Raw genomic sequence first — 14,435 nt, forward strand, 5'->3', positions numbered from 1 at the left:
AACTTGGGAGAATTATTTAAAATTATAATCTTGTGAATGAATTACATGTTCCTTCTATGCGTTCAGTAGCCCGGATCTAGTCCGGGTTAAAGATCAATAGACACACCACATTGCGTAAAACCGAGGTGGGTAAACCATCGGCTACGTCTTTTAATAGTATAGACATAATACCGGGTGTACGCCTACACCCGACTGTCAAGGTCGTGGCCATTTCTTCGAATGATGCCAAGGATATCCGGGACATGGTCATTAACCCCCCAAAGGCTTTTAAGTAACAAGACTGTTTAAATGAGCCGATCAAATTATTCAATTAACTACCTAAGCGATGGAAGATTTGATGCTCAATCAAGCGGTATTTTATATACCGTAACCCAAGCCCGTATAAGGGAAAATAAGTTAAAAGTATTTACCTTTGCAAGTATTGTCCTTAATCAGTTAAATCACAGATATCTTTTACTGGGGCTCCTATTCTGGAATGAAGGTTTTAAAATAACCTATTAGAATCCTAACGGGTCTTTATATTAGCTGTAGCCTAGACCGGTTAGTTTCGAGGGATAGATACGCTTTAATCGCGTGAAAGGAGAAAACCGAGAATGGAATGTGATTTTGACCCAACAAGTTCGGAGACTTGTTTTATACGGGTTTAATATTCACACTCTGAATCTTGGGGTTAAAATGATATGGTTTGACCCGTATCGGCTAATTTATGTAAACTAGTTACATAAGCCGAACCGTGCGCGCGATAGGCGCAACGGGTAACCGTAGGAGTCCTTCACTGTTTTCCTAAGTAAATATACTTTAAAGAGGTTGTGGTATCAGTAGGATACCTTCCATAATGCCCGTAACGAATTTTAGTTCATTATACGTCCCGTAGGGGTTTTCCGGTCATTTTAAAGACTTTTAAAGGGCTTTCTGAGTTCTATAGGAAACCTGAGTTTCCCGATCAGTTTAATAAGTCTAAAATATCTTATTTATTATTTAAAATCAGTAGCAACTGGAATCGGGTCAAAAGACCTTGTAGAACTCAAGTTTTGGCCAAAAAGGGCATATTCGGTATTTACCGAACCGTAGCCATAACCGCAGGTTATGAGCAGGTTAAAATTAATTAAAAATCTTTAAAAACCCCAAAATATTAATTTACTACAGTGAGTAAAAGTTTTGGTGACGAAATCTTGGTTTAGGTAGGCGTTATGCTAATTGCGCCGTTTATTACAAAAGTTTCTTATAAATGCGCTATTTAGCATAACTCCCATTCTAGACCTCGGATTGGCGTGAAATTTTAGGAACATGCTTAGAATTTAGTAAGCAAGGTTATGGTCCCTTCACGTGTCTGAAATACTCGCTTTATTTAAAAAGGGCGTTACGCTCAACTTTTAAGTAATTAACGGAAATGCGTAAAAGACTCGGACAAACAACGAACCGGTCACAGAGGGTGATACCATCACATGACCTGGTCCTAAGAGAGTCCTAAGGCATATCTACATTGCACTAAAACGGGTCAGAACTGAAGTCAAAGCAAAAGTCAAACTTTTGCGACATTCGGCTCCGAACCGGGTCAATATATCAAATGGCCGAATCAAACGAGTTTAGACAAGTTTATATACTTAATATCATGTTTTATAAGTGTTCAAACAGGTTTCATATCATCTATATTACAGATTATGCAAAAATCGCAAAAATGGCTTTCTGTTGACTTTTTAAGTGTACGTTTGACTCGACATTTGACATAGTTAGAGTGGTGATCAGGGGGAACCCTTTCGGAGGTTTATTACCCACATGAATACCAACACATAACTACTTTTGATTCGAGAATTCACTGGACCATTCGTGATTTATCGCAAAGTTAATCGTTAGTTACGACGGATTGACTTTTTGGCTAAACTAAGCAAAAACAAAGCCATAGAAGGTTTGGCATACTTACAGAGACTTGATGTAAGACTTAGAACTAGAGAAGAACACTTGGGAGCTTCAGAAATGATCAGAGAATGTGTTTTGAGGTGTGTTTTAATTGTGAACCATGTATGCCTATTTATAGTGCACAACTTGCCTCTAGATCATTACAACACATCCTATAAATGAGTATGGATGAATGGCAGGTGTCCTAAGGTGCTATGGGTCGAGTAGGGGACGCCCATACCTCTGGGAAACCCATTCACAAATGTTTTACCGCGTTAAACAGCCAACAGCCAACTTTCTGTCGCTGGGCATCGCTTACGGACCGTATGGCTTGGGCCTTGCGGTCCGTAAGCCTGTGGCGGAGACAAGCTTAATCATTCACCCCTTTACGGTCCGTAAGGCAGGACCCTTGCGGTCCGTAAGGGTTATTTTTAAATCTTTTTCAATCTTTTGTAATGATTAATAAAATCCTGGTATTTAGTAACGAAATCTTTGGTAATTAATAACCTGACCTTTCGGGTTTGAAGGGGTAACTTTGCGATTTGGCCCTTGATTATTTACAACTAAGGGCCTCGTGTTATTTACCCGTACTGTTAAGTCCCCGGTTATCTTGTTAATTATTCGGAAAGCCTTAACTTTCATTGTTGACGCTTTTAACCCTTTTGTACGAATTTGATCATAACTTTCTCGTTTTAAAACGGAACTTCGCGGAATTTATATAGTACATTCTAGTGAGCGTATTTTACTATTACAAAGCCTCGGGTATGTCAAAGGGTCACTCAGAGGTATAATTAAACATGTTGACACAGTTAACCCCTGCAGCTTGTAATCTCTTACTTTCTTCCGCGTTTTGCTTCCGTATGATCCATGATTTATTCGTTTGAAGGTACGAGCATCATTTAGGGTTACTATACAGTATACTTACCCTTGTTTGACATTTATAACCCTCGAATTTATATACTTTCAAGGTTTGTCAACATTAGTCCTTTATTAATATTATACGCCACGTGTAAACTCAAGACACGTGTCAATACATTATTGGACGCAAAATTTTCGAGGTGTTACAATTAACTCTCCTTGGTATGGGACAATGGCATTAAGTTGTGAGGGCTGCAGATGTGAATCATCCGAGCTAGCCACTGCTGGTGACTTTGATGATCCAGCACGGGCTTCAAAAGGTGGTGGAATAGGAGGTAATGGTGTGGACACATGCTGACTTTGATCCACTATTTGAGGACTTTTATCAACAGTGTTTGATGATGTGGAAGCAGGGGTTAAGGGGCTACTTTGGTCAACAACTGTTGAGGTAGCAGTGGTTGAGCTTTGACAACTGTTTTGAACACCTGCTGCTCTTCCCATTGTGGCAGACTTTTATTGAGGAATGATGATCTCATACCCATAGTCTGGTGATGAATTCTCAGATGGACCTGAATCTGCAAGCATGGTTCTGGCAGCCTCAATCAAAGTTCTGTTCTTTCTTTCAACAACCCCATTTTGTTCTGGCGTCCTTGGAATGCTGTATTACCACACAATTCCTTTTGACACACAGAAATCATCCAACTCCTTGTTCCTGAACTCTGTGCCATTGTCACTTCTGAAGATTTTTACTAGAAGGTCAAACTGCTTTTCAACTTGTTTCACAAAGTCTTGCAGAATGGCTGCAGTCTCATCTTTTGAGTGTAAAAAGTAAGTCCATGTAAACCTAGAAAAGTCATCAACAATAACCAAACAATATCTCTTTTTCTTCAGACTCATGACTTTAACTGGGCCAAACAAATTCATATGAAGCATTTGCAAACATTTGGTTGTTTTGGATTCATCAATGGATTTGTAGGAGCTTTTATGTTGTTTTCCTGTTAGACAGGAAACACAATGCTCAGGACAGGTGAACAGTTTTTGAGGTAAACCCCTTACCAGCCCCTGTTTTGAAATGGCAGTGATTGTCTTAAGATTTGTGTGCCCCAATCTCCTGTGCCATAATTCTGTCTCCTTGTTTGATGCAGCAAAGAATAGACAGGCATCAGTTCTGGGGCACTCTTTTGACATATCAACAACATAAACATTGCCACTTCTTTGAGCAACAAGTTTAGTTTTACCATTTTTGATTATTGCTTCAATCTTTTCAACCATCTCTGGTCCAACAATCCTACAACACTCCTTTGTGAAGAATGATCCATACCCCTTATCACTCATTTGAGACACACTCAGGAGGTTGAATTTTAGATTGTCTATAAGATTGACATTTTCAAAATTTACATTGCCAGATTTCACTGTACCAGACCCTAGAACTTTCCCTTTACTATTATTACCAAAGGATATATCACCCCTTCCATGAGTTTTGAAATCTTGAAGAAGGGCTTTACATCCTGTCATGTGCCTGGAGCCTCCACTATCTACATACCAAAGACTATCTAAGCATGCAGAAGCTCCCTGCACATGAAGTAAAAGGATTAGTTCATTAAGGTCAGGGGTTTGAACATTTTTGGGAATGTTTTTCTCTAACCACTGTTGGGGGTCTTGGCCAATCACCTGTTGATAACCAAAAGGATGCCTGTTCACTCTTGGTTTAGAGGGCTTTTTGTAAGCCTCATAAACATGTGGGATCCTTTGGTATGATGGTTGTCCTTTGCCTCTCCTGAATTGATTGGCAGGAGGTGCATCAGTCACTTGAACATCTCTGTGAACAGATGTTTGATTCAGCTGTTTTGTGACAGCTGTTTGGACAGGGACAAACAGTGGTTGTTTCTTAGTGAATTTCACAGATGATGCTGATGAACTTAAGGTTGTTTTTGCAGTGTATTCATTCTTTTTCTCATCAAAGTTTTTGAGATACACACATTCCTTAGTTTTGTGGTTATTCTTACCACAAATGGTGCAGCTTTCAGCAGTTACAATGTCACATGTTTTGTTTAGATCATATGCTTTTAGATGAAAACAGTCTTTTGTTAGATGATTTCTCTTTTCACAAAAATCACAAAACAGGTTTTTAATCTTCTCTTTTCTTCCTTTTCTCAGATTCCTTAGCAACAGAGTTTTGAACCACTGTTGGGATATCTTTGATAGGAATGACCTTTGCTTTTGGAGCTTTTACACCATCAGTGGTTGTGAAGTTCATTGGTTTGAAGTTTTCCAGGATGTCACACTCATCAGACCTTGTGGGTTTAAATTGATATTTCTCAATCTCCTCAAAAGTTGAGGATCCCACAGATCTTTCCAAAGTAATTTTGTTACCAAGTTTGTCAGTTATTTTAACCTCTTGGCCATCCTTGTTTGTGGGAATAACTTTAACAATGGTTTGAACAGATTCTTTGGAAGCATTGTTTTCAATTTCATCATGTTTTCTAAAACCAACACCAAATTTTACATTGCTCTTAATCTGTTTTTCAAGCACGACCTCATAACCTTTGCAAGATTCCACCCATTTTTCACAAGTAATTTGGGTGGATTCCAACTCCTTTTTGCAAACATGGTATTTTTCTACCATAGTTTGGAGTTGAGTCTTGGTTATGCTTTGCTCTTCTTTGAGGCTGCTGATTTCCTTGTCTTTTTCAGCCAATTTGTTTTTAAGTTCTTTTAATGACTTTTGAAATTTGACCTCATCAGATAAGACCTTATCCCTAAGGTTTTCATTTACCTCTTTAATGTTAGCAAATGCAATTATGCATTTATCTGAACACAGTTTTTAAAGAACTTGAGGTGATACCTTAGCAGCAGCCATCATGGCACAATCACATTGATGATCACCTTCTTCATCAGCTCTAATTTCTTTCTCACCTGCTTTCTTCTCTTCCTCTTTTTCTTTGTTTTCTTTGGACCAAGGGTCTGACAGTGGTTCAATCAGGGTTTCTGAATTTTCTCCCAGCAGTATTTCACCAGCAAATGCAGTAACCACTGCTTCAGCAACTTCATCCACTATTTCAGCACTTAGCGGTTCACCTTCAGTTTCTACCCCTTCTGGTAATGTCTCTAAAGCCATCAAACAAAATTCATCATCAAAAGTATCATTAGAAGCATAGAGAGCAAAATTTTCACCACCAAGTTCATCAGGCATGCTGCTCCAATCAACAAAGCCTTGAGTGAAAAAGCTTTGCTGATCTGGTTGTACCATTGTTGGAGCAGCTTGTTGAGGTGCAACAGGTTGCACTTGTGCCTGAGGAACAGGGGCTTGAACATACTGAATTTGTGGAACAGTGGTTTGAACATAATGCACAAGCACAGGGGTTGCAGCATAGTGAGCAGTGTGAACATGTGCTACAGGGGTATATTGGGTATAGTGCACAGTGCTTTGTTGTTGTGGTTTGACTCCTGCATTCCCTAGCAAAATGACCTAGCCTATTGCATTTGTAGCACTTAATTTTTGACTTATCCAACCCCACCTTTAAATTCCCATGAAGCCCTGGGAATTTTCTCCCTGTTCTTTTGTAGAATTTGCTTGTTCTAACACTAAGCAAAGCCAATTGATGCAAAATGTCCATCTCTTCTAAGTCAGTGGGATCAAAATGTTGCAAATCATTGAGTTCAAAGCACAAGTTATCTGACATCTGGTTTTCACAGTTTGCAGTGAAAGCATAATTTGCAGAGTGAGAATCAGAGTTGTTAAAATTTCCACCAGCAGTTATGTCAATAAAATGATCATAACTCTGATCCTTACTACTACTACTACCAGATTCTTCCTGACCAAAAAAAGTTGTGCTGCCAAATGAATAATCATCAGCAACTTTACCAGACTCTTGCAACTTCCTCTTCTGGTTTAACTCCCTTTCATAGGTCAGGAGTCTACCATGGAGTTGGGTCAGGGTCAGATCTTTGAACTTAGCTGAATTTCTAGTGACAAAAGCAATTGTGTCCCATTTTTCAGGTAGTGATCTAAGAAACTTGCTATTTTGAGTTGCATTTGGAAATGTAACTTTAACAAGCCTTAGTTCACTAATGAGACAGCTAAAACGTTCAAACTGTTGGGTTAATGATTCACCCTTGATGTGACAAAATGTTTCATACTGCTGATTCAGAATTTCCCTGTTGTTTTCAATAACCTCTTCCGTCCCCCCAAATTGTTCCTTCAATGCATCCCATAATTCTTTGGCACTGTTACAATGTAACAGCCCAGCATAGATTTCATTGGGAAATGCAGATGCTATGATGCTAAATGCTTTGGCATCGAGTTCGAACTTTTGAAAGTCAGTTTCAGTATAGTTTTCAGTTGGTTTAGGTACGAACTTCTTTGCATCCTCAGCACTTGGCACCATAGCAATATGGGGACCAAAAACAACAGACCTCCAACATCCAGTATTGTATTGAGCAAGAATGTGACCCATCCTTCTCTCCCAGATGTTGTATTCATTACGTTTAAGCATGGGTGGTTTGAAAAGAGAGCCAATGTTATTCTTATCATCTTGCGATTGTGACATCATCCTGGTTGTTTTACAGGCACTGATTAATCAACTTTGATGGTGATTAAACCTTGCTCTGTTTTTCAACAAAACGAACAAACTATCAGTATCAACGATTGCGAGCTGAACTATTAATGTCAAAATGATTGTTAAATCAAATTTGACTGTCCAAGCTCTGATACCAATTGTTAGGATCTGAGTTTGGTTTTGATTATGTTTTACGTTTGAATTAAGATGAAAATGATAGAGTTGTGCAGCGGAATTAATATGGAAGCAAACTTTTCACAATCAAATAGGAGAATTGCTTTTAACATACAAGTTTAACATTGAACCGAATGATTGAATTTAATTTCAACAACGATTACAATTTGCAAGTATGCAACAAACTCCCCCTCAGCCTGAGCTCACAGTATTTGTTCGTGCAGGAAGAAGATGGTGAAAGAGCTAATAGAACAGTACAGAGCACTGTTCTATTTATAGGCATGAGCAAACCACTGAAGCATCTAAGCTGACGTCACCATGAAAGTGACATCTAACCTCCTAACAAACTCTAACATCTGATCTATACAACCTCTGCTATGCTAACTACTGTTATTACATTTCATTACATAAAGACATCTAAACTACTGCTGCATCCTTCCACTGATGTGAACCCAACAGTACTTGTCATGATCAGCAGAGCTTGACTCAAGGCAGTAGATTGAACAGCAGAGCTTTAGTCTATCATCAGTCTTTTACTTGATCAGCAGTTTGTAGGTCAGCAGTTTGTACGATCAGTAGATAGGAGGTCAGCAGATGGTGAAACCACTTTCAAGGGGAGAGACATGTATACATAACATCTGCTTATTCTGGATCCACTGACCTGATCCAGTTTTGGCTTTAATTATATGTTCCTCTGATAGGGTTCAATCCCAACAAGCTACAAGAAGATACATATTCTTGTACGTACAAATACACTCCGAAATACGACACCAATACATGGCAAAAATATACGAGTATACGAATACAAACACACCCATCTTTGGGAAGGATATTCACATATAAATACATAAAGGTGTGAGTTAAAAAATGTTATTTTAACTATCATTCCAAAAGTTTAATAAATATAATTTAAGTTAAAATATTTATTATGTTAACAAATAATTATATAACTTGGAATAATATTGAAAACACAATGAAACGTAACTCAAAGAGACTAACTAATACTAAGTCAAGGCACGACTCGCTCGTCTAATAGATCGTAGTACGTTGTAGGCAGTCGTGTACTCCAGAGGAAACTTTGAGTTACAGTTGGATACGAAGAACGCAAAACTGTGAGTTCATGTCCCCCTTTTCTTTTACTATTTTGTTTTATAACTTCGGGGGTGAAGTACATGTTACAAAATGTTTACAAACAATTACAATTGGTATGGTTAGCTATGGAATGCACAGTAGATCATGTGAATGGATAGGCGCACTCCTAAGACCATTAATCCTCGTGTTAGGACCGAGGGACATGAGTGATAGATCTATTTGGGTGTAGCGAGCCCACACCCATGTGGACCGGGGATTGGCCCATGAGGTGACTATGTCTTACAGCCGTAGGCCCTGTACAAAATCTGCAGGTTTGAGCCTTCCTACGCCGTTGCACGCATGTTAATGGCCTTGCAAACCATTAATTGATCTGTTTCCTTGTTTTGCTTTCCTACCGGATTTCAAGCATACACATACATACTTACAAATGTTTTCAAGGTTTATTCGTGCACACATACTAAACACATGAACTCGCTCAACTTTTGTTGATGTTTTCAAACTACGTGTATTTCAGGAAATTAAGTATGGATTTGGTAGGCGTTGAAGTTTACAAGTCATGTCTCTAATAAAAGGTTTCATCTGAAGTCGAAGGGTTTGGGTTATGTATGTTAACTTAGATAAGATACATGGCTCGAAACCTAATTTGTTAGTGTCTTTTGTGAAGTCCTTATGGATCTAAAACTTGTGGGTAATGTATTTTGAACATGATATATGTGTTTTGGGATTTAAAACAATGTTGCTTGTAACGTTTTAAAACTATTAATGGATGAACATCTTGGTTTTATCATATAGTTGTTTGTTATGGTTGAGTGCAATGATATTAAACAAGTCACACCATATCACGCTTCCGTAAAAGTCAGGGTGTGACAACTTGGACGTCGCCTCATCACTAAAATAGAAGCATTGTAACGCCCAGCGTCCCTAAACATTAGGATTTTGTCAAGATTAGTCCCTGAAGTTTGTCTATCTGTCATTCTAGCCCCTAAACTATGTGGAAGTCTATGATAAATACTTGAAATGCCTAATTATATGTTGAAATGTCTATAAGTTGGAATGCCTAATGATGGAATGCCTAAATATATGTGGGAATGTCTAAATCTATGCTTGGAATGCCTAAATCTATATACTTTGGTGCTTGACTCTTTAGACTCGTGAAACTTGATTCTTGGTTGAACGAGAGACTAGAGCCTTGTCACTGGCGGAATCTAATAATCTTGTGAACTTTTGGTGTTTATGATGTAATCTAGTTATTCTATTACTCAATAATACGCGACGCTTAATCTAACACGCAAAACAAATCAAAGACAGGAACGCGGAAAGGTTGGATTGGCAAAAGTGGCAATCCGATCGGATTACCACCCGATCAGATGACCACCCGATCGGATGGTCACTCGATCAGACCACCACCCGATCCGTGCACACTACCCCTCCTCTCACACTCTCACACTATAAATAGGCTTGTCACATCACTTTATTCCCTGATGTGACAGCCCTGTTCGACCAGACACACGCACGCTACATTTCTCCTTTTTCTCATCGATTTCGATACGTTTTAAGCTAGATCCTTGTATTTTCTTGATCTAAACTTCATTCTCTACGTGATTCACCTTGGAAATCACACTTTTCACCGTGAAATCTCTCAGATCTGAGATCTTAAGGATGGTTTCATCATGATGGTTTGTACAAACTGTTATATGAGGTCATTATTGGTAAGATCTAGCTGAGATCTAAGGGATTCCATGTATTTTTCATCAAATCTAAGCTAGGTCTAGGATTTTTCATAATAAAACTTGAGCTATCTTTATATTTCTTTAAACTTTCACTATATTCGGCGGGAAACGGGTCTATACGGACTGTAGACTTAAGGCATAGTCTAAAGTCAGATTGGATCTAAATTCTTGCCGGAAGAAGATGGCCAAAACACGCATTCTGACATGAACTTGTTAAGGATAGTCAACTGATCAGACCGGGGTGGTTCCCACCCGATCAGAATGGCTGTGCGACGATGAGTTACCGGTTGTCTCAATACATACCATGCCGTCATCGTTAACTTAGGAAATTTTACAAAAATGGTGAAAGGAACAAGGTTCGCCCGATCGAGCGGCAACCCGATCGGACAGCCATCCGATCGGACAACCACCCGATCAGGTGACACTTGTCTCGCAGACTTGAAACTTGAAACCTCCAACACTTAGAAACTTTTTGAGAAACTTGTAGCTTTGAAGACCTCAATCGAGTGGAAACCCGATCGGACAGCCACCCGATCAAAGGAACCAAAGGATTTAATACTTGGATCGAGTGGCAACCCGATCGGACAGCCGCCCGATCGGGCAGCCATCCTATCCCCCTCACCTTGTGGGTTTTGAAGCAAGTGGCAACCCGATAGGATGGCCATCCGACCGGGCAGCCATCCGTTCCTCACACACATGTCACTTCGACCGACTGGCAGCCATCTGATCGGACAGCCATCCGGTCCAATGACTGTTCCAACACTTTGCGTAATCTCGTTATTCTGTCCGACTCTTATCCTATTATAATCTAATCAGGCTAATTCTAAAAAGAGCTCCCTTTGATCCAATAACAGTTGTGACTGTTAAGCAATCACTGTGAGTATACTCGATCTCCTTTTTACTTTAAACTTTGGGGTGCAACATGTATTCTATTAAACTATGATACTTGAATCTTGGAAATCTAAACTGTATCCTATGTGTATGTGAAACTTGTGAGTCTTGATTCTTGATTCTTTGTCCTATGTGACGTTTAATCCAGAGTGTGTAGTTCCGACTTAACAATAGTAGCGCTATAGGGGGTGCACCTCTCCCATTATTCTCAGGGGGTATTGTTAGGAGGATTATAGTTTACCTTAAGTCTTGGGTAAACACTAAAGCATCGGGATACTTGGGCTATCACTGCGTGGACTGCGACACTAGCACGGCTGAAACTATTTTTATTGCTTACATTGTGGATATGAGTTGTTTTAATCTATTATTCTATTATCAAACCTGTATGCTCGCCAATACTCTTGTATTGATATTTTAGTACACGTTACAGGCTGTTAGGTTGCAATGGAACATGGAATCAAGCTAGGAGATGCTTAGAAATGTCGCCTAGTTAATTTAGTCTTTGAACAATTTGAACAATTTTATTTGGTGATGTAATCTTGATGATACTTGCTTCTATTATTAGACAATTTATATCATGAAATCTACGTAATTCTATTGAAATATCCAGTGTTATAGAATCTCATGAGCAATCTGAACGCTTAGTGCTCGCACCCCGATGTTTCCGCCATCGGTTGGGGTGTGACAGATTGGTATCAGAGCCATAACTATAGGGAATTAGGATAAGTAGGAATACTTGCCCTAGTCTATAGTTCTAGGAAATTTTGATTCTTATTTGTTGTTTAAGACTTATGCATTCTACCGTATCTGCTTCCTAGCAGCATATACTCCTGTTAAATTTATATGCCTTTCCTAAGGTTAACATAATATACACTTTACACTTGAAAACGCTGCTAATCAGTATTTGTTTTTTGCACGAGATTTGCCCTCAAGACAGGAGTGACATCCAAACCTTGATGGGAAATCTCCATACTATTCTAGTAGGTCTTATCTGCGGATAAGTACCAACGCTATTTAGAGCACGATGTTGTCAACTTAGAGGTGAAACTCAAATCTTGATAACTAGTCCCACTCCTCGATTTTATGTCTCGCCAAGGTCTCGTGACTTCCGATCAATTAGGAACGTGGAATTACCAAAAGGACGAATATCGTAGGCCTAACATCGATGACGTAATTGTCTAAGTAAGTCAGGACACGTTACCTCAATTCAAAAGGGGTTCGAATCACTTTGGTTAGTCGCCGTTCCTCTACCCGGAACAATCCTATGTTTTATAAGCCTATCTTTTATGTTAATCCGATTTTATGTATGTGGTTTTAAACTCGATTCTTCGTTCATTTTGGTATGCTTTTACACAAATCATACGTATGTCCGCAATCTAAAACAATTAATCTTTCAGGATCAAACTAAATTTACAAGGCTTATCTACGATGTTAATCTATCTGATCAATCTATGTAATATTGTGATTGTAAGGCACTAGGTGTAACATGGCATGGAATACGAGGGAAAAGTGACGTGTCCGAAACATGGTGGATACGTCGCTGGTACTTCCTATATATAAGTGCTTCTAGCATGTTACCAACTTTCATACCAAGTGCCATGCGAAACTTAGTGTCTGCAGATCGGTGATGATGTTGAATTCTAAAGCTATGGAAAGACTATCTGTGTATTATAAGTGAAGTCTATCATGTACTCTAGTGAATTCTATGTGTAGGCTACGTATGTGTGACACTCTAGGTTTTTCCGAACGAACACCTTGTAATATTTTGTGTATATAAATATTATTAAATGAAAACGTGACCTTTGTGCATGATATGTGATGTATGTATGTATTATATATATATATATATATGAGAGCCGAGACCACGACCCGAGACCATGACTCGCAACCACCCGGTTGCGAGTGGGCCACTCGGTCTCGAGTGGGCCTTTGGGCCGTAACCGGTTTGGGCCGAAACCCCTTAGCCTTGTTGATACTTGGTATATAATCCTAACCTTCCCCACTTTCCTTCACTTTACACAAACACACAAACACACACTTCTCCTATTCTCTCTCAACTAGAAACCCCAAACCAACAACATTCCATCTCTTCCAAATCTCGGTTCAAGCAAGGATCTCGGACAAGAACTCGGTCAAGATCATCACTCGGACACTCCATCTTCTCGGTTCCTTTCTCTTTGTTTTCGGCTCCTTCTTCTTCTTCACAACCGGTTAGTATTGTTATTATGTGCATAGAATTTATGTGGGTTAAATGAACTAGAAATGCTTGGTTAGTAGTATTTTGCATGATCTTTAGGAGGATTTGTGAAGTTTGGTCATATGTGAAAACCCTCATATAACATGTTTAAAGATGGCTAAAGAATAGTGATTTAGGAATGATTATGCCAACCAAAACTATGTTCAAGATTATAAAGTGAATGTTTCATTGTTTCTTGCAAATAATCTTGTTAAAAATATGTGATTTCGGTTCATAAATGTGTGATTATGTTGGCATGAAAACCCTAGAAAACTATGAACATAAGATGAACTTGTTGAATATGGTTTGAAGGTTTTAAAAATGGCAAAGTTTGATCTATTTGGTTTAATGGTCAGATTAGGAAAAGTTGTTTGTGAAACCTCATTGGCTGTTGCCCGATTTGGGCCTGATTACTTGGTACAAATTGGACTGTCATATCTGCATCATCACGTGTACATGAAAGGGACAGCTTCCGACTCGCAACCACGGCATTACGACTCGAGACCACGCCGTTGCGACTCGCAACCAAAGCGTGACAACTCGAAACCACTCGATTGCGACTCGAGACTACGACGGTTGCGACTCGCAACCACAACGTGACAACTCGAGACCACGGTTGCGACTCGCAACCATAACGTGACAAGCCGAGACCACCTGGTTGCGACTCGAGACCAGCTGGTTGCGACTGGGCTGTCCACTTTGGTTATTGGGCCATAATATGTTTAACTTGGGCTATCTGTTGACTGGAATATGTGTTACTGTTGACTGCTTAAATGTTTAGGCCGGCCCAATAACCCCATGACTGTTTACTTGTATGCATGTTGCGTGCCTGTTATGTGTGTAGATTTTTACGTGAATGCTTGTACACCGAACCTGACCTATACCGGTAACCATGTTAGGACGTGGTGACCAACGTGTTTGACAAGTAACCTAAATCTACCGAGCAACCCAAGGTGAGTTCACAACTTAAAAGCATGCGTCCCGGTGGTTTGGGACACG

The sequence above is a fragment of the Helianthus annuus genome, chromosome 2, assembly GCF_002127325.2.
Source record: "Helianthus annuus cultivar XRQ/B chromosome 2, HanXRQr2.0-SUNRISE, whole genome shotgun sequence".
Taxonomy (NCBI): Eukaryota; Viridiplantae; Streptophyta; class Magnoliopsida; order Asterales; family Asteraceae; genus Helianthus; species Helianthus annuus.